The 25164-nt window shown below is 44.7% G+C and overlaps 1 protein-coding gene across 1 annotated transcript in view; it reads right to left on the bottom strand.

Annotated features, from left to right (window-relative positions):
* The window catches only part of nrg3b (neuregulin 3b), a 291582-nt gene that overhangs the window by 212641 nt on the left and 53777 nt on the right, over positions 1-25164 (bottom strand). The window lies entirely within an intron of this gene.

The following is a 25164-nucleotide window of genomic DNA, read 5'->3' as shown; positions in this document are numbered from 1 at the left end:
ACAATTAGTACATAATTGGTTCCATTTGTAGGCTCTCAGAGTTACACACCCGTACGGGGTCGGGGTGTAACTCTTTCCAACCCACTCAAGGACACTTTGAGACCCACTGGAGCAGAGTGTTTCCACTGAGTCAACATGTACAATAGCTGCCCCCTGACTGACTCCGTTTGACCAGAATGGAACAGAGCCTTCATTAGTATCATCGGTAACATGTGTGAACGAAGAACTAGGGAAAGCCGGGGCCCCGAGTTCTTTCCAAAATGGCTGCTGTGCACAGAGCCTATTCTCTCCCGAGCTCCGGCGGTTGCATACAGTACAGTATACGCTCTGTCCAGCGAGAGCATTGTATGTATATTGATAGTTGTTTCATGGGCTAAGGCTCCCACTGACAAGCCCATCAATAACAATAAGCCACCATCTCTCCCACCGGAATATGGAACGCAATTCCTTCAGCGAGGGTTTGCAGGACCCCGCCCCTGCAGGGTTTGCGTGCACATTCCACCAGGGCAGGGGTCTTTAGCAGTGGTTTCGTGACCCCTAGGGGGTTATCGGATTCTACAAGGGGGGCCGCTAAATCTTTGTGATAGATTCTTATTTTTATTGTATTTATTTATATATATTTTTAACTACTTGAACTAATGGCATCTCCTAGCTATTCTGGGGGGGTTGCAGCACAAGCTTTTAGATATTATGCTATATGTAGCTTTTAGCGAAGGTTCAATAAGGAAGATCTTAACCAACGCTTTCATTCAGCCTTTCAGCACTATCATAGCTCATCGTAGCTGTTCACAAATCCTAGCACGAGCACTTTGCAGCAGCCAATCAGGTGATTTGACTCCGCCTTTAAATATCACTGCCTCTGACACTTAATTGCCATTCTCTTTTCAGTTTGCAACAAGCAACCCACCTCCATCCCCAACTCCACCTTGTCATCTAGTGGTGAGAAGGAAGGAGGTTCATCTGCTCAGCTGCCACCACCAGCGTCTAGACCCCCAATACTCCAATGGGGGGGTTCTCCCTATTATAACACCTTGAGGGCCCAGACCTATTTAATCCATTAATAAAATGTGCCCATCATTTATAGCACCCGGACCACTTTTACCGGGGGACCGGAAGTTGTTGTGAATGTCTGTGTAGCAGCTAACAATAGCCACACCACTCTAGAGTCGATCGACAACAACGGGAGGTAAGAATAAATCTATCGTGACTAGCGACTGGACCATGGAGCGCCGTCTAACACAGGATATTTTTTCATAATTAGACGGGATGATTTAGATCGCGAGTTATGAACGTTTTAAGATTTTCGTTGTCGTCCGCTAAACAGGCAGGGAACATTTTCGATGACGTGTCACTGTTGTGCAACACCGAGGATTGGGCAACAAGCGCTCCTAGACTGTGGAGCGATGCGACCGGTTTTGATATCATTAATCTCCGTCCCATTTATCAATCTCCGTCCTGGGCAACTGACCATGAACTTGAACTTAAACTGTTAAAAGCTAATCTTATTCAATAAATGCAATTGGAGTCTAATCGCCAAAATAATCTTCTGCTATAATCGTTTGCCATTTTGCTAGCTAAACTGCTGCCAAAATCTTTCCAATAAACATTCTCTCTCTCTCTCTCTCTCTCTCTCTCTCTCTCTCTCTCTCTCTCTCTCTCTCTCTCTCTCTCTCTCTCTCTCTCTCTCTCTCTCTCTCTCTCTCTCTCTCTCTCTCTCTCTCTCTCTCTCTCTCTCTCTCTCTCTCTCTCTCTCTCTCTCTCTCTCTCTCTCTCTGCTAAGGGGTCCTTGGGCCTGATGAACATTGAAGACCCCCACACTAGATGAATGGCTTCATATTGTGCCCCTTTTCAGGCCTGTCACTATCAGCGAGACACGTGCTGCTGCCGACGCTACTGCAATTTTGGCCTTCGCCTGTCATTTTCTTTTATAGACCTGGCATAGTGCAATACTTCCCTTGTGATCGTGAGCTCTCGTGAGAGTTGACCTCTTGGTTATCAGTCGGTCTTTGAGATAAGCTTGTCTGGCAGCACTGGAGCTATAGTATAGTGGAGTGAGACAGGAAATGACTGTTTGAAAGCCCCCCCCCCCCCCCCCGCCTAAACATATTTGAACTGAGGGACTCTGACAAGCACCTGGAGTGCAGGAGTTGAGGCATTGCATTTTGTTTGACTCGGTTGCACAGATGCGATTCAGATCTACAGTACAAGCTCAGAGCTATTTTCATAATCTTTGCTTCTTTCTTTGACAATTAATTTGACAATTTGGTCAGGGTTTGGGCAGTTTTTATATATAGTTTGTTGATTACTTTCAATGCAGTAATGGTCCCACTGGTTGACTACCACTTAACTTAACCCATGAACCCGGTTTTCATGAGTGAGGTGGCTCATCTCGTGTGGAAGGCGAGGAAGATATGTGTTTTTTGAATGATGATTGAGTAACACTGCATTACATATTCCAGCCAATGCTGCCTGGAATAAAATGAAAAAAAGAAGAAGCTTCTGAATATAACACAAAATGTCCCCTGGAACGAGACACCTCCCCCTTATGGAATGATAGATGGTTCTGGTGGTACTGTACAGTAGGTGGGCACCATGGGACAAAACCCATGCAGCCATTTTCATTATCTTGCTGTTGAATATCATTTTAATTTCGCAGAAAGTCCTTATGAATTATAAATTGGGGATCAGCCTTGATGAGAGGCTTGCCTGATGACTGCGAGGAACTGGAGCGGATTATTCTGTGAATCAGCCCACCGTGAATTCAGCACTCTAAGCTCCCTCTCTGTTTCAAGGTCACTGTGGAGCACAGTCGCCGTCTGAAATTCTTCACATGATCTCAGCTGAGGAGCGACTGTGTGTCTGGCGTCTATGCACCCCTTTGTTTCCACCCCCCCCCCCCCCCCCCTTTTTTTTGCTGTCAGGCAGTAACCTTGTATATCTAGGGCAGGGGTGGGCAACTTTGACGATGGAGAGGGCCACTATATTTCCACACTCACTCCCTAGGGCCATATATTACTGTCGTAGCAAAAATAGCCGATCTACAAGCTCAAAACGCGCCGCGCTGCAACGTGTTTTGAGCTTGTATATCGGCTATTTTTTATATATTTTAATTTAAATCTTGATTTTTTTTGTTGCTATTTTTGAATTGGAATCCTGAAAATTAACATTTTTATGTCATTTCAAATGCCTTTAATTATACTTGTGTTGAGCATTGAGCTACTAATTTAGACTGAAGTAATTTAAGTAATTGTTTGCATGTTGTGGAATTGTAACAGCTGAAACCAATATTATATCAGTATTCTGACATTAACCCGAGGGCCACATTAAGTGAAGGTGGGGGCCGTATGTGGCCTCCGGGCCGCCAGTTGCCCACCCCTGATCTAGGGTTTGGGATCCGGAGGAACCGGATCCAACATTGAGGAGCCAGGAATCGGTTCCATCCTATTTTGGAACCAGTTTCCGGAATGGGTTTTCTCAACACACGTCAGTCAGAGCTGGTACAGTATATGTGGACCAACCATAACTCTGAGAGTGTACAAATGGAACCAAATGGACCACACCCCTGTACACTCTCACAGTTATAGACCCATTAGGGTCCCCCATTCTACAGTGTCAAACACAAAAGTAACAAATATAACCGATCTACAAGCTCACAGCGCATCACAATGCGACACGGAACAGACAGAGCATTTTCAAAGCCGCCTCCACATATAAAAGGGGAACCATTACATCTGTTGGCCACTTGCAACGTCCCGAGCAGGGCAAATTAACGAGAAGAGAGCAGCTTGAATGAATAGCTTTTAACCCATTTTGACCTGAGATCAGATTCTAAAAATGTCTTCTACATCCTGACAGTTTTCTGAAAAAGCTATGTTTCTATGTCAGTGGTTCTTCAATTTTTCAAAAATAGCAGACCTACAAGCTCGTAGCGCGCCACTCGGTGGCGCGCTATGAGCTTGTAGGTCTGCTATTTTTCAATAGCTAAAGCATAACATAATGCTAACACCAAAAGGGGTTCTCGCCCAAAATGGGTTAAATACAGCATGGTCAGTGACATTGATATGTAATCAAATGTAATTTAACACAGATTATTCATATTTGCTTGCAATAGATGAATAACACACTGAGATTAGAGACAACAAATATCCCTTTGAGTACACGATGCAGTATTGTAATCTAATCCTCCCAGTGGTTGTATGGAGGCCGTTATGAGCCAAGGTCATGCATCTGTTGCACCGAGATTAAGAGAGATCAGAAGATCACAATTCCTTTCAATTGAGCTTTCACAAGGGGATGAAATGACCCTCAGTCCAATGTGGACCTTTTTATAGGACACGGACACACACACACACACACACACACACACACACACACACACACACACACACACACACACACACACACACACACACACACACACACACACACACACACACACACACACACACACACACACACACACACACACACACACACACACACACACACACACACACACACACACACACACACACACACACACACACACACACACACACACACACACGCCGTCATATCCGGTTCCTCTACCATCCCATCTGTCTGTGTCTCGCTCGTCCTCCTCTCGTGTCTGTCTGCCCTTCCCGAGGCTCGTTGGCATGAAGAGCAAAGTGCTCAACGCCTCAGTACTCGAGTCAAAGATTTACTCAACTACAGTAAAAGTTGCTCTGACATGCTTTTGAAAATAGTCAAATATTCAGAAGTGCAAATTACAAAGGAAAAAATGCATTGCTGCAACTATAGATCTTTTTTATTGTTATGTTTTGTTTTTGTAGATCTGCTATTTTCACTTTGAAATCAGACTAGAGTGGTTAATTCTTCAAACGTCCAGGGTTTTGAGTTGAGGTAGCATGTACTGTTATGTGTGTGTATTCTATTTACAATGTGTGTGTATTGTATTTACAATTTACAATGCACGTTCATGGTTCATTTGGAAAAATGGTTAATTTGGAAAATGGTTAATTTGGAAAATGGTTAATTTGGAAAATGGTCAATTTGGAGTTCCACACCGAATATCCATTCATTATAACATAGCGGCTCATGCCGTCAGCTGCGGTGAGCTCCCAAACGAAGGGTGCAGACGTGCAGTGAGTGAGGCGAGGCCATGCACTGTCCGTGAGAGTGAGAAAAATGCCGAAACGCAAATGCAATTTCACAGATAAAATGCGGAAAAGTACCCGTGTTTTTGTCCTGGCCGTGACAAATGGGATGCAGCGAGACCATATTGACACTACAAAGCTTTTTGTTTCTTTTCGCGCACACATGCATGTGTCCTTTTTTGGAAATCAGAATATGGTCAGGCTATTTTTCCCCTTCCAAGACGGGGAAAAATGCAGTCAGTCAATGAGTCCCAAAGTCCGAGAGTCCAAAAAACAATACAAATGCTCTAGTAAAGTACAGATACGTACAGATAACTAAGTACATTTAATCGGTTATACTCAGTGCAACCAATTGAAGGTCATCACACTGCAGCTGCAACCTCTGGTTTCTTAAAACACACATCTTGGACACAGGAAAGCACTTGGGCTTTAGCTCTCTGCCACCCCCCGGCCCCCACCAGCAGCAGAGGTCAACTGCATGCAGCCGCCTCTGAGACATCAAAGAAAAGCTGGGTTATTATGGGCTGAGCATCACTCCTCTCTCTCTCTCTCCCAGGGAATAGATTACACCCGTGCTCAAGCCGCTGGTGTTTGCAGGCAATGCAAAGTGAGTTTCCGGTTACGCCATCGTCTATTTCTCGCTTCAAATGTTTTCAAAAACATTCCTGAGAGCAGCGTTTAGCTGCAAATGGCATTGTGTGTTTGTTTACATGGCTGTCATGTTGGATACGACATAAAATCCAAGCAGCACAGCCAGGTGCTCTGAGGCTTTGATTAGAGAGTGGTCTGTTATACAGCGGAGCGGTCATTATCAAGAAATAACACACGGCTGAATTCACCGATTGACCGGTCAGAATCAAGCATTGAACCAAGCCGTGTAATAATATTAATTAAGGCTCAGTTCCATTCTGGCCAAACAGAGTCAGGGTGCTGATATTGTGGGCTAGCGCCCCTCAAGAAGTTTGAAAACCACTGTGCTGTGCATTAGTATGATTAGTAAGGAAGCAGGTCTAATTTCTTTCCAATATGGCTGCCGTGCATAGAGTCTCTCTCTCTCTCTCTCTCTCTCTCTCTCCCCTCTCTCTCCCCTCTCCCCCCCCCCCCCCCTAAATCATGTGGGTTCTGTAATTTATCTCTCTAACCGCTCACCGCTAACCCTGTCCTCGTAAAATGGTTCTAGCGTAGGTCACAGGTTAGCCCTAAAACAGTCAACAGGCAGAGGATTGTACTGTCATTATTAAAACATTATTTCTGCAGAGATTATGTGCTTCTCTCTTCCCCCTCTCCCTCTCTCCATTTCCCTCCACCTCCCCCCACACCTCTCTCTCTCTGAGAATAAGAAAACATGGTAGAAGTCCTCTAGCAAGTGCTCCTTCCCAAAAATAGAATATACCGCAGCAGCAGCGGCTGCTGCTAATATGACTGATTAATGAAGTTGACATGGGACCACAAGAGGCTCCAAACACTGTTATGGCTCAACTAGCAGGGTACAGTGGGGGTTCTTCTACTTTGTCATGCATTAATCACAACCACTACAGATCAGCAGCCCTACACATATGTTCTACCATCTTTCAAATCTATTCATATGACAATTACATGACTGTCTGTTATCTAGTAGCTAGCTACTGTACCTACCTACCTACCTACCTACCTACCTACCTACCTACCTACCTACCGTAGCTAGTAAGGTCACGTACTGCTAACACCATAGCCAGTGGTTAAACCTAAACATGTTTCCTAGCCTTTCCTTTTATGCCAATAAATACTGCATCAATCGATGAGACATAAACCACTGGAGAGAAGCCATCGATACCACGCTAAGGGAGCTAATTTCATCTCGTTTGCAGACTTTGCACTAAATCAGACATATTTACCTTGCAATGAGTATTTATCAATTAATGACCCCTAAGACAGTAAATTCATGTATTACCATAATTGTGTATTACCATAACTGTGTATTAGGAAACCTTTACAGAATAATTATGTGAGGGAATTGTTTATTCCCTAACGTCTTCGCTAAAGGCTAAACTGATGCATTGAATGTATTGCTCGTAATGGCACACCATCAATCAGACTACATAACTGCAATGGATAGGTCATTATTGTCTCTCAAAATGTATTGTCAATACAAGGACTACAACGTTTGGAATTAAAGGAAATAAATGTATTTGTATGCTCAGCTTACATATCTTTGTGTTATTGTTTGACAACTGTGTAACAAGGTCCTATTGCATTGTATTGTTATTTGTTGTGGTGTCAAATTGGGATGGTGACATGGCTGAAGAGCACTGCATGGTATCAATGACATGTTCAACCAACAGCTGAACACAACTGAGACCAATAAGTTCTTCAAATCACACCAAAAGTCCTTCAGAGATTCGCAAGTATATGTGTGTGTATTTTCTCCAACTTAATAGTATTAAGGAGTCCTACAGTATAGACCACGTCAGGTTGGAAATGAGGTGTAGGGCTGCCCTGTCGCCACTGCCCGGCCCAAAGCACAATGGACATACAAGCAACTAGAAAGCAATCAGGTGCAAAAAAAAAAAAAGCTCCAATAAAGGCAGCCTATACACATTCATAAACAAACGCAAGCTTCAGCACCAAAATGGATATCAGAAATGACTTTGCCATTGTCCTTGGGATGCATGCAGTGCCAGGGTAAGGATATACGATCGAATACGCACTGCATTTGAAAGAAAACAGCATTAATACACGTCAGACAAAGGCTACAAATAATTCCAAGCGGCAGAGCTGAACTCGCTACAAATAATGTGAAATAGCAAGGTGGTATTGTAACAGCTGCTATGGCTTATTAATCTATCATAATGTAAAGTATAACAAAAAACCATAACAGCAATTGCCATAGCAGTTAGCTATATTATGAATTAGACATGCAGATATTACCGTTTACAATTTAGGCATTTAGCAGACGCTCTTATCCATTTGCAATAGTGACGTAGACAATAAACAAGGTAATTAATCACAGAGACGAGGTAATGACTCGCAGAGTGCTCTGAGACCAGTGTTGTGCCTCAAGAAACTAAGATGCCAGGTACGCTGTGAGCCTATAGCATCATGCTATCGAATAGCATTATGTAGATGTTGAAAGTATACAACCCAATGAATGAATGCATCTGTCCAAGCAACATGATATTCTATTTTTTTTTTATCATCATTTATTTTGAGTATTTTCTCTTTTTTTTTTACATAGACACAAAGACAACACAGACTTACAATACAAGACAGTTACTTAAAAAAAAGTAATATACAATATAAGAACAACAATGAAAAACAAAGAAAATGAAAGAAAAAGGAAAAAAATATATAATAATAATAATAATAATTCCCAAGTGGTACAGGGTTGTGGAATGCATGTGTGCAAAGTGATGGTGGGTTTCGTTCTACATAGAATCAACTTATTTTGTGTTTCGTATTTAAGTCTCTCAAGTGGTAGTAGTGACATTATGTGGGCCGTCCACATGTTCTGAAGGTAGCTCATCTGTCTTCCATAAAATTAAGATACATTTCTTTGCTAAGAATCTAAATAGATCAAATAGTTTCCTATGGGCAGAGCTCATATTTACATTTGGGTCTGCCCACAACATGATATTCTAAGTCACATTCGTAACCACTTGAAACCACATATGGTTGAGCGGAGTCCCTCTATGCTAGTGTATGTTCTGTTTAGCCGGGTTAGGTTAGGGTCCGTGTCGGTTAGGTTAGGGTCCGTGTCGGTTAGGTTAGGGTCCGTGTCGGTTAGGTTAGGGTCCGTGTCGGTTAGGTTAGGGTCCGTGTCGGTTAGGTTAGGGTCCGTGTCGGTTAGGTTAGGGTCCGTGTCGCGCTGCAAGCTTGTTGGCCATTTTCAGCAAAGGCTTCCCCCACAATTCGGATGCTGGGGTTTAAGTGGCTAACAAACAAAAGACGAATGACCAATATACTTCGCATTGATTATTTTAGTAGTGCTAGAAATCAATTTGCTCGTATAATTACCAGGAGTAAATGAAAGTCATTGCTGCCAACAGAAGAATGACACATGACGTGTGCCATTTGTTAAACTGCCTAACATTTAGATGGAGGTGATTCCACCCCCAATACTTAACGTCTCTGCAATGATGAGCCCTGAACAGCCCTGAACATAACCCCCGTAAGCACCTACACCAATAGAAGATCTATCACTATTACCACAGCAGGAGACATAATGGACGCCACTCAGTGTCATTATCAGATCGTCCCCAAATGCATTGATGAATGCAACTGAGGTGGAAGAAGTACTCGATTTGTTTTACTCAAATAAACGTAGCAATGACACGGTGTAAAAGTAAAAAAATCCGTGAGTAAAATGCAAACCTATTGGCATCACAATATGCTTAAAGTAACCAGTAAGACGCCCTAAAGGGTGTCGCGCGCACGCATCCGCATCCAGGCAGACTGCTGGGCGAGCGCTGGCGTTTTGGCATGGGGGGTCAGATCAACATATGGAATGAATTCTGTACTAGCCATATATGGAGCGTGTCTTGAGTGTACATGTTTTGATGAGGTCAGATCAACATACTGTATGGAATGTCAGAACAGGAAGGACGGGTGGGGAAGGATCAACATATGGAATGTCAGACCAGGTCAGCTCCATATATAGAGATCTAAGGGTTGAGGTTTCAGGTCAGATGTAGAGTTGCTGCCCGACTCCATGTATATGCAGATATAGGTGATGATCCAGTCTTCTCCATGTATGGTTATCCAGGGTTAGATAAGGTCAGTGTCGTGATCTGCATATATGGAGATGGCCATAAAGGGTTGTATGACGTGTCACGAGGCGTGATGTCACGAGGCGTGATATATGGAGGCATGTCACGAGGCGTGACCATATATGGAGGCGTGACTAACACACGGAGATGCAGGATTTCATAGTAAACGCGACCTAAAGTCGCAACAAAAGTAAAAGTACTCCTTATACGTATGTATATCATGTGATCGGACTATCGGTTACTGATTGATTGGTTGTTGTCTGTCAAGTGGAAGCCTCATAGCCTTCATGTCCAATGCCTGTAACCTTCTCACACAAGCCATTTTATAGCTGGGGAAGTCAATGAGGGGATTAGAATGGACACTGATGATAATTATGTTTTATCATGTGTGCAAGCACTTTAGGGTGCATTACAAAGAACTATCCAGCCAGCGTGATGGGGAGGACGCAAGTTCATTTTGTTGTGTTTGGGTGCTGCTCATGTCCAGGGCAGGCGTTTGCCTTCGGGACTCGAGTTTGAAATCTTGTTTGAAATGACCAAACCTGCCTACCGACTATACGTCACTACCGGGTAGGTCAAGTTTTGGAACTAGTCGGAGACACAGACAGAGCCTATGTTTTAACAGCGGGCGAACAGTAGCAACTCTGGGCGATAAATACATCTCCTAGTGGCCGTTCCTGCTGTCATTACCGTAATTCTGTGTGGAGGGTAAACAATGCAACACATGCATTTCATTGGCTATCGCCGGACGATGTCTTCCAAAAGACAAAATGTTTTCATGTTTCATGTTTCCTCCAACCACTTTTCGACTGTCACTTCTTCGCCTGCTATTGCCAGTAGGTCCCATAGACCAATAACGCACTTCCGGAAAATACGCCAGTCTGCCGCCCGCTGTTAAAACGTACCGAGAGTGACTAGACAGAAGTGGTGCCATCTTATAATGAGCATATAAGTCTGGACCATTTATATGAAGCTAGCTTGAAAATGGATGAAGTGTGTGGTCCGTTAAGTACAGCACTCAAGTAAATGTGCTTTGTCACTGTCCAACACTGAGCTGCAGCCTTATTATGAGTGCCGGTTAGCTTTGCACAAGCCCCAATAGGCCCTATGCACAGCAGCCATATTGGCTACAAATTGTCCCTCTTCCTGACTTCCTTCAGAGGTCTTACCAATTATACTAATGAAGTCCATTCTGGCAGAATGGAAAACTGATATTGTGCATGTTGCACTGGAAACACTGCTACACCAATGGGTCTTTCTTTAACTCATTGTCTGCCAGCCCTCCCCGCCCTTTGTTGCCAGGTTTTGCCAGTTTGTTTGTTTGTTTTTGCTCCCCTTACGTCTGTGTAACTGAGTGTACAATTGCAACCAAATGGACTTGCAAGGTCCATGTAGATTGGCTAGTTGAACTATTTAAAAATGTTTTAAAATAGTAAAAACAAAAAGAAAATGGCACATACGTTTAGGGATAAGGGGTAAGATAGGGCCCCTTCTCCGAGTTACTTCCCAGGTCTGTGTGGAGTAGGTGGCCGCCTACTCAATGTGTACACTGAGTTATGGAGATCCTGGAAATTAAAAAGATTGAGAAACAATGTGCTACACTAAATGGAACAGAGCTTAATATAATTGGTAAGACCTTTGAACTGAAGGAAGTAAAGAAGAGGCCCAATTTCTTTCCAATGGTTGCTGTGCATATAGAGCTTCAGTTCCTTACTTCCTTCAAAGGTGTTACCAATGACACTTATGAAGGTCCATTCTAGACCCGGTCAAACAGTGTTGGGGTTCTGTTATTGTGCATGTTGGCTCACTGGAAACACTCTGCTACACCAGTGGGTCTCAAATTAGGGTCCCTGGACCCCAATTTGAGACCCACTGGTGTAGCAGGGACCCTACATGGTTACTTTAGGGGGTTCCAAATTATGGCCCTTCACGGGTGTGTAACACTGAGGGTACCATTAGAACCAAATAGAACCAAATGGACATTTGTGTGTAGCATCATTGGAAGTAGGAATTTCTTTCCAATTTGGCTGCTGTGCACAGACCCAATTAGAGGTGAAGCTAATCCTGGATTAGGTGATATGTGACTAGTATCTGTTGACAAGACTCAGGCGAATAGAGACATTGGATCTGGATAGATTTAATTTACTGCCCTGGTCCAGACTGCCCTCTCTCAGCCCTCCTATTGACATCACTCGTTTTGCATTTACTGTAGAGAGAGAGAGAGTGGAATATTATTGACTTGCAGCAAGGCTGCACACATAGAGGAACAGCAGAAATGCATTTTTCTGCTTCACTGCCCCTGGGCTTTGCGATGAGGACACATATCTGCAGCTTCATTCATCTGACTGCAGTTGGTCCACTGCACTGATCTGTTTCCACTGTTTTTGCCTGCACAGCACCAAAATGCCACTTTCCTCCATTGAGTTATTAACTACACCAGTGGTTCCCAGCCTTTTCTGGACCGGGGCCCACTCAAGAAATCTCAAAAGTGCTCGCAGCCATCAACTAAAATAAAAATCCAATAGGCTCACACTTTACAGAGCCGTTTTCTGCATCTCACCCAAACAGGTGCGTCCTCTCATTCTTGGCATGCATCAGCCACATTTCAAAGCACTAAAACAATGTTTGTGGAAAAAGTTCCACTCAGAACACAATGGCCAATCTACAAAGAGATGACATTGTAATACTTTTGATTGCCAAAAGTAATGCCTGATTGAACAGAAATAAACACTATGAATTGTTGATACAATTTTGTGGTTTTGGTTAGCACCCTGACTGTATTTCCATCTTCCAGAAGGTGGCATTCTGTTCCAGATTTGAAAAACCTTCTGCTGGGCCAATCAAATCAAACTATGAGATACTGACCTGGAACTTGGAAAGATAACCTCTGGAAGAAGAAACTACAGCAAAGATGGTTGATTTAGAAAGATGGACCATCCCAATTGGAAACATGGTACACAAATCCTATGAATGGTCTCCTAAGTTGGCGCCACACCGGTAGGGACTCCTTGGGACAAAACCGTTTTAAGGTCAACCACTCCAATGCCACCTCACTCATTGCAACGGTGTGGTTGACCATCTCGTCCCATCTCGACCCTTTGGTGTGGTTTGGGCTTTAGTATGAAAATCTTGATGTTCAAAGTAAAAATATTTAGGACGACTGTCAAGCCGATTCTACTCTATGGCTCAGAGACATGCATGGACACTTTCAAAGAAATTAGAGAAATGGTTGGATGGCACTTGGAGAGCCACCCATCGACTAATCGAATATACGGCAACCTTCACCGTTTCTTCACTAGTTCGATCCAGAAGAACAGTTTGCCGGCCACTGCTACAGAGCTGACAATGAGGTTATATATCTTCCCTTCTTCTCTGGAATCCTGCCTCAAAGCAGACCAGAGGTACAAAACTGTCGTTCCCTGATGTCATCGTTAGGGACACATGCATCAGTAAGCAGGAACTGGGGATGGCAATGAAGGACCGGGACGTCTGGCGTGGAAATCCATGATCTCGACCGCAGTCGAAAAAATGATGATGGAAATCTTGGGAAGCTTGTGTGGCTTATGGTGATCGGGTCTATTATTTACTTCAGTGACCATGGGCCTAAAGAATCGTTCAGAAGTTGTGTTCACGTTCACTCTCCCATTGGAAATAATAGACTGCAACCTGCTTCCGGTCTCCTAAAAAGGCGGCCACCTACTCCACACAGATTTGGGAAGAAACTCGGAGAAGGGGCCCTATCTTACCCCTTATCCCTAAACGTATGTGCCATTTTCTTTTTGTTTTTACTATTTTAAAACATTTTTAAATAGTTCAACTATAGCCAATCTACATCGACACGTTGTGAACTTGTAGATCAGCTATTTGAACTATTTAAAAATGTTTTAAAATAGTTAAAAGTGGCAGAAACGTTTAGGGATAAGGTGTAAGTGATAGCTAATGGTCTTTTATTGTCTTGGAGGGAACAGACATTTGTGCAAATCAACATGCACTCTCACAAAAAATGTTGTGGTGGTGGGAGTTAAATCCCTAGAAACTTTCATAATATGAAAATAAGAAATATATATACTCCCACACACACACTTTTCTCTGCTTTATTCATGATTGAAGTAGAGAAAATGTGTGTGGGAGAATATATCTTTCTGTTGTAAAGCCCGTCTTTCAGTTGAATAGCCTGTCTGTGAGTGATGGTTCGCCACAGACATTATTATTACAACTCAACATGCGACGCACGCACGCACGCACGCACGCACGCACGCACGCACGCACGCACGCACGCTTTCTTTTGCTCTTTGTCACTGGTTTCCAAAACGTTTCTAATTGAGCCACTTGAAAAAACTCGAATATGTCTGTGGCCCACCCATCAGCGTGTGTGTGTGTGTGTGTGTGTGTGTGCGCGCGCGCGCGCGCGTGCGTGCGCGCGCGCGTGCGTGCGCGCGTGCGTGCGTGCGTGCGCGCGCGCGCGCGTGCGTGCGTGTGTGTGTGTGTGTGTGTGTATCCTCACAGCCCACCAATGGGCCCCGGACCACAGGTTGAGGATCGCAGATTAAAGACATAGTGAAATGAAAACTTTTGAAAAAAAAAATTACACTTTTAGACCATATCCGTGGTCATCATATGGTCATACCTAACAATGGATGCTAAAACAATGGGAGAATTTTAACTTTAGTGTATTTTTATATTAAAAGTATGGAGCCCCTGAGTGGCCATGGTAAGAAAAATAAATTATCTTGTCCGGACAAGATATTATCTTACGAGATAATGTATTTTTCTTACCATGGCCACTCAGGGGCTCCGTACAAAAGCCCATACAAATCCAATTTTAACTATAGAAAAAGTGAACCTCGAGCACAGATCTCCACCAGGGCAGGTCAGGTTGTGGCCTCCTGGTGGCTCTATAATAGGCCAATGTGAAAAGGGTGCCATTTCTTCTTATGCCTTAAATGGCAATTGGATGATTTGAGACATTTTGTTCCAAAAATGTGTTTTGCAAAAATCCACCTGTTGGTGGCACTATAACAGGCCAATGTGAAAAGGGTGGGATATATTCCTCAGCCTAGTAGGAAAGTGCATGAAAGATTTCACATAAATTGCACACTGCGTTCATGATTTGAGGCTTTTTGTTCAAAACGGGCCAGTCCTGCAAACTTTGAAAGCCAATGTTAGCCAATTAGGATGGAATATGAAATATCGGACAGATCCGTCTTGAGCACATGACTATAGAGATACTGTGTAATGATTTTGGACAAAATCTGGAGGAGTAATAGCAAAAAATGTGTTTTACAAAAGTCGGCCTCCTGGTGGCGCTATAATAGGCCGTTCAGGAACATTTGGGGCAGAGGTTCATCGTTGGCATCCAGGGAGTGTGTGCAAAAATTGGCATGGATCGGGCCAACGGTGCCGGAGATCAGCTGGTAACGGACGGACAGACGGACACACACACACACACACACGGACACACGGACGGACACACACACACACACACACACGGACGGAGTGCAAAACATACTCTCTCCCCATGCCTTCGGCATGGTGGAGACAATTACTTCCGGTGAACATGAACATGAACATGAACATGAACATGAACATGAATGTGATACGTGATGACATGTAGAGGTACACATAAAGCTTGATTACATTCACCTGTTTGATTCCCATATCCGCACGTCCGTCCAAACAGCTGCTACTGATTACAGAAATCCTTTTTTGTTTTTAATCCCATTCAAGATGACATCCAGACAGAGTATTACTCGGTTTAAACTTCAGCAGCACGCTAAAATATGTATCTGAAAACATTATAGGGTAGAATAATCCATGAGCTTTGCTGCCTGTCGTTCTGTGACTTTGTTTACAAACAGATCTGCGTGTGTGTGCGCACGCGTCACGCACGTAGCAGAGCTACGTCCCATAGCCTGGAGGGATTGGTTCAAAATCAGTGAGCTTGCCTTTTCAGGGTGAAACTTCAAAATAAAAAAATTCATTGCACCACACCTTTAAGACATAATTTGTTTTATCAATCTGCATGCTAATACAATAAACAACTAGAAAGCAAATGAGGGAAATTGCGAGAGTGGTTGCACTGATGCCTGCCGCGAATAATCCGCTTCTTTTATGTATTTCTTTTGATCCCTGGCGCTAATAATTGCCTTGTTTGGCCTGTACCTTTTCATGTATTCAGTCTCCTTCATGTGGAAAGCCATGTGCACACTTGTAATTCATTGGTTTATACTAGAAAGTTCTGTTCTTGATTAATTATTTTTTGCCATTTATATTACATATTGTGATGTCACTCCTATCTGATTGGACATTATACTAGGCTATTGTCCAGTCAGAAAAGGGACAGAAAATGGGGGTTACAGGAAAAAGGTTACACAAAACGTCCATTGAACTCAATGAACAAAAGACAGGTTTACTTGAGCAAGTTTAGGTGACATAAAAGTTGTAGTCCATGTGCAGTGGGTGGATGTGGTCTGTCTACTGTCTTGCACTAAAACAGTCAACAGTCAAACCGGTATTCAAACTACTAAATGACTTCTGCAGAGATGATGTGCCTCTCTATCTCTCTTCCTCCTCTCTCTGACAATACGAAGACAACATGGTGGAAGTCCTCGAAGCGAGTGCTCCTTCCAAAAATAGAATATTCAGCAGCGGCTGTTGCTAATATGACTGATTAATGAAGTTGACACGGGACCACAGGGGGCTCCGACATCATTGCAGTTGCATTTCACCGGCAGGAGAGGGAGCCAACAAACGTCCAACTTCTTGATTGTAGCTTTAAATATTCAGGCACATTTACCAACATTACAGTGCAACGTGTGCACGCGCACACACACCCCCCCCCCCCCCCCAACCTCCCCCCGTTCACCCACACACACACACACACACACACAGTCACACACACAGTCAATCTCACACTTACAGGGAAGAGAACACCATGTACCGAGACACAGATGGTCACGTATAAGGCAAGTCCTATTAGACTAATTAGACGATATATCAGTAAGCCTAAATATGCACGGGTGTGTCACACACAGCAAGACACTGAACCCCACTAACTGCTGATGAGCCGATGAGCAGGTTGGTGCCTTGTATGGTTTCCTCTACCATCGGTGTGTGAAATGGCTGAATGCGATGCACATTGTAATTAAGCACTGGCTTAAAGGGGATAAAAAGTTTTGGAACCACTTCCATAGCACCATTATCCAAAGAGAAATGTGATGTCTGAAAATCTGAAATGTGAAAATAGAAGATCCACAAGCTGAGCTTGTAAATTGGCTATTTTCACTATACTCATTTACTAAATGTCTTTGGTTTTTATTTTATTTTTTTAGGACATTACTGAAAAAAAGTAATGTTTTAAATGATTGTGAAATAATAATTAAAAATGAAATGTAGTAGACCAAAAATAAAGGGACCCATTATGTCAGCGACCCTACAACTTGTGTCCGCGACCCACAGTTTGGGAAACGGTGTGCTACCGAAGTGCAACGTCTAAACTGCTGCTTGTCAATAACCCAGGGGAACTGTTCACTGAAATGCATGGAGCGGTCCGGTGCTGAAAGGAAATACATGGAGCTGTCCGGTGCTGAAAGGAAATGCATGGAGCTGTCCAGTGCTGAAATGAAGTACAACGTCTAAACTGCTGCTTGTCAATAACCCAGGGGAACTGTTCACTGAAATGCATGGAGCTGTCCAGTGCTGAAAGGAAATGCATGGAGCTGTCCGGTGCTGAAAGGAAATGCATGGAGCTGTCCGGTGCTGAAAGGAAAGAACTGGGAGGTTACTCGGTTGTGCTTTAACTGATCAATGAGAGAAAGAATACTGTTAACATACACTTATGCACAAACGCACACGCTATGCACGCACATAAATACTCACAGACATGCAAGAGCATGCGCACGTGCACACACACACACTCGCACACACACACACACACGCACACGCACTCGCACACACACACACACACACACACACACACACACACACACACACACACACACACACACACACACACACACACACACAGAGCTGGGAACCCCCTGGAACTCCCTCAAGGACCCCCTGTTGGCGACTTATAGGGGTCATGCTGCCTGTCGCATGCCGGTTACATAATAATCTGCATGTCGGTGGCAGAGGCAGACTCAAACTAAAACATTTCAGATGAATAAAATATGACTAAATGGAATTTCATTCATGACTGTGACTGAAACTAAGTCAAAATCTGCTGTTAAAATTTTCAACGCTGCTGCTGAGTACTTCTTCCACCACTGTAACCCATTTCAAACTAGAGTTAGTGTCACGATACTGGGTTTCAAACTTTGATACAATATCAATTCTGCACAATGAGTACTTTTACTTTTGGTACTTTTACTCAAGTACATTTTGAATTCCAGACTTTTACTTGTTAACTGTTAACCGCTGCTAGAACGATATATTTCTCTTTTCCGTGACTTTATTATGATCTTACCTGTACCTTCTCACTGCTACAACACCTGCATTCCCCAAAGATATATCCTATATCTGGTATCTGTATAAAGTCTGTTGTCTGTATAATGACTACGGAAAAATAAAAAATAAAAACGAAATTGCTTTTTTTTTTTGTGTAACCACAGGAGAGGAATTACATATATATACTGTACATAACCCACAGTGACCTCAATAATAGAAAACACTGCCTCTTTATTATGCATGTCATGTCCAATTGAAATTAATGGCAATTCAAAACTATTTAAGGCCGGGTTGCTCAGTCGGTAGAGCTCTTGCCTTTTGGACCGCAAAGCCATGGGTTCGATCCCGGCCACCACAAAGCCATGGGTTTGATCCCGGTCACCACAAGGCCATGGGTTCGATCTCGGCCACCACAAAGCCATGGGTTCGATCCCGGCCACCACAAGGCCATGGGTTCGATCTCGGCCACCACAAAGCCATGGGTTCGATCCCGGCCACCACAAAGCCATGGGTTCGATCCAGGCCACCTCAAGGCCATGGGTTCGATCCCGGCCACCACAAAGCCATGGGTTCGATCCAGGCCACCACAAAGCCATGGGTTCGATCCCGGCCACCTCAAGGCCATGGGTTCGATCCCGGCCACCACAAAGCCATGGGTTCAATCCCGGCCACCTCAAGGCCATGGGTTTGATCCCGGCCACCACAAGGCCATGGGTTCTATCCCGGCCACCACAAAGCCATGGGTTCGAGCGCGGCCACCACAAGGCCATGGGTTCGATCCCGGCCACCACAAAGCCATGGGTTCGATCCCGGCCACCACAAGGCCATGGGTTCGATCCCGGCCCACCACAAGGCCATGGGTTCGATCCCGGCCACCACAAGGCCATGGGTTCGATCCCGGCCACGTCAAGGCCATGGGTTCGATCCCGGCCACCACAAGGCCATGGGTTTGATCCCGGCCACCACAAGGCCATGGGTTCGATCCCGGCCACCACAAGGCCATGGGTTCGATCCCGGCCACCACAAGGCCATGGGTTCGATCCCGGCCACCACAAGGCCATGGGTTCGATCCCGGCCACCACAAGGCCATGGGTTCGATCCCGGCCACCACAAGGCCATGGGTTCGATCCCGGCCACGTCAAGGCCATGGGTTCGATCCCGGCCACCACAAGGCCATGGGTTCGATCCCGGCCACCACAAGGCCATGGGTTCGATCCCGGCCACCACAAGGCCATGGGTTCGATCCCGGCCACCACAAGGCCATGGGTTCGATCCCGGCCACCACAAGGCCATGGGTTCGATCCCGGCCACCACAAGGCCATGGGTTCGATCCCGGCCACCACAAGGCCATGGGTTCGATCCCGGCCACCACAAGGCCATGGGTTCGATCCCGGCCACCACAAGGCCATGGGTTCGATCCCGGCCACCACAAAGCCATGGGTTCGATCCCGGCCACCACAAGGCCATGGGTTCGATCCCGGCCACCACAAGGCCATGGGTTCGATCCCGGCCACCACAAGGCCATGGGTTCGATCCCGGCCACCACAAGGCCATGGGTTCGATCCTGTATGAGTAGCACGCAGGGGTCATCACCTTATTCACCATGCTGGCTTTTTTTGTCAAAATGTGTCAAAATTAACCGAATTTATGCCAAGAACATGGGATTCCGTTTTATTCTCCACCCACCGCCTGTGCCAGAACGTAGAGATCTGTCTGGTTGCCTTATAGGATCTCTTCTTCTACTTTGGTATTTCGCACATTTTACTGGCACTGGCCTCATGATCCCGCCTAGTGTAACGGGAAGGATTGTGTTAACAGACAATAATATAATCAGAAACACAAAGATATAGCTAATGACCATAACAGGTCTGTAACTCAACTCTGAGTGTTGGGTCCATTTGGTTCAATTTGTCCTATTGATGACCCCTGGTAGCATGGCTTGGGCGTAAGGACTGGGAGAAATTCATCTCCCAGGGGGTGTCTAACGCATTGTAATGGGGTTAGACTCTCTCACTCTGGCTGACAAGAAGCCTCGCCGACATATGCAGTTAAAAAAGGGACAACTGGCCGGAAGACACTTATTTCACACACACACACACACACACACACACACACACACACACACACACACACACACACACACACACACACACACACACACACACACACACACACACACACACACACACACACACACACACACACACACACACACACACACACACACACACACACACACCAACTGTCATAACATTTGCAGAGCTGTGTCCATCGGGGCAGTGAGGTTTTGGACAGGAAGCTAGCGGGGCTGAAATGTGTCCACATGTGAAGCGTTTGTATCAACTCAAATCAACATCTTGGCAGCGGTCGGCTATGGAAACAGACAACACCATTAACCCATTTTGGGCGGGAACCCCTTTGGTGTTTTAAGTATTATGTTATGCTTTAGCTATTGAAAAATAGCAGATCTACAAGCTCATAGCGCGGCACCGAGTGCCGCGCTACGAGCTTGTAGGTCTGCTATTTTTGAAGAATCGTGAAAATGTGACACTAATCTTTGAATATATATTCTTTCAGAGCGAACGTTTTTAACTCAAATCTTTGCTTCTCTGGAGTCGTCCCTGGAACAACATATTTTCAGATGGGGGTCGGCGGCCAAATGCAGACATGAAAATGTTTGAGAACCACTGACTGGTTTTTCAGAAAACGGTCATGATTTAGAAGACATTTTGTAGAATCGTCCACAGGTCTAAAGGGGTTAACAGAGTTGTCCCCCCCGGTACCTCCCCACTCTGAGTGCACGCACGCACGCTCACAGTCCTAATGCACACACACACACACACACACACACACAGCACGCACGCACGCTCACAGTCCTAATGCAGCCGCAGTGTCATCTGGACATTATTTCGGCATGACTTCACCCCAGGATCTTTACGCTAGCTTGCGCTGCACTTCGATCTCATCCATATATGTTTAAAGTTTAATATGCTGCCGTTGGCATGTAGTATACTAAGTTGGCCTTCAAAAAGGACCCTGATGAAGCTTTCCAAATGCTGGCTTAAGGGAACATGTTGTGTATTCGCTTGTTGTCGTTTTTACTTAAAGGTGTATTATGTAACTTCTCTAGCTTTCTGTTCGTACAATGAGTACAAAAATATGGTTCACTTAGTTCTTGAGGCTAGAAAAAAGGCCATATTTACATATATGGCGCTCGGGTGGCGCAGTGGTAAAGTGCCTGCCCACCACCGCAGAGGTTGGTGTTTGAATCCACCATGGTGCTTCCGGCTTTGTTGAGCGTCTATATATGAACACAATGGGCTCTATGCACACAAAATAACTCTTCCTACTTCCGGGCCTCTTCCCCACTTCCTTCACAGGTGTTACTGATCATACTAATTAAGGCTCTGTTCCATTTAGTGTGCAGTGGTTCTCAACCTTCTGAGTGTACAAATGGAACCAAATGCACCCTTATGGGTCCATTTGGTTCCATTTGTACACTCTCAACACAGGGCCACTTTGTACACTCAAGGACACTTTGAGACCCACTGGTGTAGCAGAGTGTTTCCAGTGAGCCACCATGACCTGACTCTGTTTGACCAGAATGGAACAGAGCCTTCATCAGTATGATCGGTAACAGGAAGGAAGTAGGTAAGGGGCCCATGGTCTTTCCAAAATGGCTGTTGTGCATATAGCCCATTGGCCCATGTTCTGGGGAGGGAAGCCGGGCGGGGGACAGTGATTATGTGTCATTGCACGCACGTATACTCCTACGAGCTGGGGGCGGCGCCTGACAGCAGGGAGTGTTGGGCGGGAGGAGTAGGAGGAAGGCTTTACATCCTCCCCGGTGGGGATCCTCACTGCATGGTGAGTCAGTAGGATGCAACAGCAGTGACAATACAGAAGTGTGTGGAGGAGTCATTTGGCATGATGTGAGAAAAGGGGGTGGAAAGAAAGAAAGAAAGAAAGAAAGAAAGAAAGAAAGAAAGAAAGAAAGAAAGACACTGATTGTAGATATACTTTTCCACATCTCCTGCAAGTGGACAAGGCATTAGTGGAATCCATTAACCCATTTTGACCTGGGAACGATTCTATAAATGTCTTCTAAATCCTGACAGTTTTCTGAAAAAGCTATGTTTCTATGTCAGTCGTTCTTCGATTTTTCAAAAATAGCAGACCTACAAGCTCGTAGCGCGCCACTCGGTGGCGCGCTATGAGCTTGTAGATCTGCTATTTTTCAATAGCTAAAGCATAACATAATGCTTACACCAAAAGGGGTTCCCGCCCAGAATGGGTTAGGTGTCTCATTTATTTCTAATAGGTTCATCCAACATGGATGATTTCGTTATCAAAGCAGTAGCTTAAACCTCTGTCCTTAAGGGTAAAACGACACGCTCCTGTTTGAAATGCTATATTACAAAATTACACCAATCTCACCTTAACCATGATTAATGATGCAATGTTTTGGGTGTCCTCTGTGGAAATAGGAGTCTATACTGTATGTCTGTACACATTGCACAGCTATAATACTGAGACCTTAATTTGACATCTACATGCCTGACCTCTAATCTTAAACTAACAACACTCCCAACGCATATACCACATCCCTAATAACACTCCCAACGCATATACCACAACCCTAACAACACTCCCAACGCATATACCACAACCCTAATAACACTCCCCACGCATATACCACAACCCTAATAACACTCCCAACGCATATACCACAACCCTAATAACACTCCCAACACATATACCACAACCCTAATAACACTCCCAACGCATATACCACAACCCTAATAACACTCCCAACGCATATACCACAACCCTAATAACACTCCCAACGCATATACCACAACCCTAATAACACTCCCAACGCATATACCACAACCCTAATAACACTCCCAACGCATATACCACAACCCTAATTCTAACTAACAACACTCCCAACGCATATACCACAACCCTAATAACACTCCCAACACATATACCACAACCCTAATAACACTCCCAACGCATATACCACAACCCTAATAACACTCCCAACACATATACCACAACCCTAATAACACTCCCAACGCATATACCACAACCCTAATAACACTCCCAACACATATACCACAACCCCCAGACTAAGAATTAAAAGCTTTGTCTCTTTCCTTCTACTCATAATAGTGGATTCACACACACACACACACACACACACACACACACACACACACACACACACACACACACACACACACACACACACACACACACACACACAGTTATTGAGGTCCTTGAAATTAAAAAGCCACTGTGCTACAGCCTTCATTATAATCACTGGTAACACCTGTGAATGAAGTAAGGAAGAGGCCAATTTTCTTTCCAACATGGCTGCTGTCCTAATGTATATAACCGAGTTGTAGCCCGGGCGTTTAATGCGCAAAAATCCCCTCCCTCTGTGTCCGTCACAGGCTCTCTGAAACGTTGGAATGTCACGCATGTACACCTTTGTCCTGGTCCCTTTCCCCTCCCTTCTCATTACTCCCGCATGTACACCTTTGTCCTGGTCCCTTTACCCTCCCTTCTCATTACTCCCTTGACTCTCTCCAGGTGGCAGACATGTCCAAGAAGTCCCACCCGGAGGCCAGTCCCTGTTCCACACCTGCTTACATTTTGGCAACGCTGCCGAATGTCAACATAAACAATGTGTTGGGATGTAAAGATAATAGCGATGCAGGGCCTGCATGTGGGGAGAACAAAAAAAGGCGGAATTGTTTATCGGTTTGTTCACATCAGAGATGACTGACTGGCCACAAATGGTCATTCACTGCAGTTAACCCATTTTGACCTGAGATCAGATTCTAAAAATGTCTTCTACATCCTGACAGTTTTCTGAAAAAGCTATGTTTCTATGTCAGTCGTTCATCGATTTAAAAAAAATATCAGATCTACAAGCTCGTAGCGCGCCACTCGGTGGCACGCTACGAGCTTGTAGATCTGATATTTTTCAATAGCTAAAGCATAACATAATGCTAACACCAAAAGGGGTTCCCGCCCAAAATGGGTTAAATGATCCCAATGTGATGTGCTTGTATGTGACCATGTTATGGCCCAAAGGTACAGTAAGACAGGAGATGCAGTCAGCCATCATAATGCGTATTTCCATGTTCTGTGTGTGCGTGTGCATGTGTGATAGGGTATCATGACTCTCATTGATCAGTTAATAGCCTTGGATGTGTGTAGTCGTCCAGTTCCTTCCTTTCAGCACTGGACAGCTCCATTCATTCCAGCACCTCGGCCCAGTGAACAGTTCCCATGCATTATTGACAAGCAGCAAACGCAAGTAGGCGGTAAACGGTGCATTTCTATAGCACCTTTATCCAAACAAAGCACCTTACGATGTGCATTTAAGTTCACGTTTACGGGCGCACACACACACACACACACCAACCTGCACAGGAGTAGTTAGGGGATCAGTTTCTTGCTCAAGGCAGTGTTCATTTTGCTGACTATGAGACTATGATTTTGATATTTAGTTGACTAAGACTGGACTAATATATGCTGGACTATAATGCCCTAAACACACCAAAGGGTTGAGACGGTTTTAGCGTTGTCCCAACGGTGTGACATGTCGTCCCACGTCGTCCCAAGTAATTCAACTGGTTGAATTCAATGGCCCAAACCACACCAATGGGTCACCATTCAACTCCTCACAACCATTTGGACCCAAGGAGTTGCATGGCGACCCTTTGGTGTGGTTTAGGGCCATTGAAATTGGTTTGGGCTTAAGAAAACAATGTCAGATGATAAATGAAAATACGACTAAAACTAAATGGTGTTCT

This window comes from Electrona antarctica, assembly GCF_951216825.1.
Source record: "Electrona antarctica genome assembly, chromosome: 22".
Taxonomy (NCBI): Eukaryota; Metazoa; Chordata; class Actinopteri; order Myctophiformes; family Myctophidae; genus Electrona; species Electrona antarctica.
This window is presented reverse-complemented; position numbering and strand designations above follow the sequence as displayed.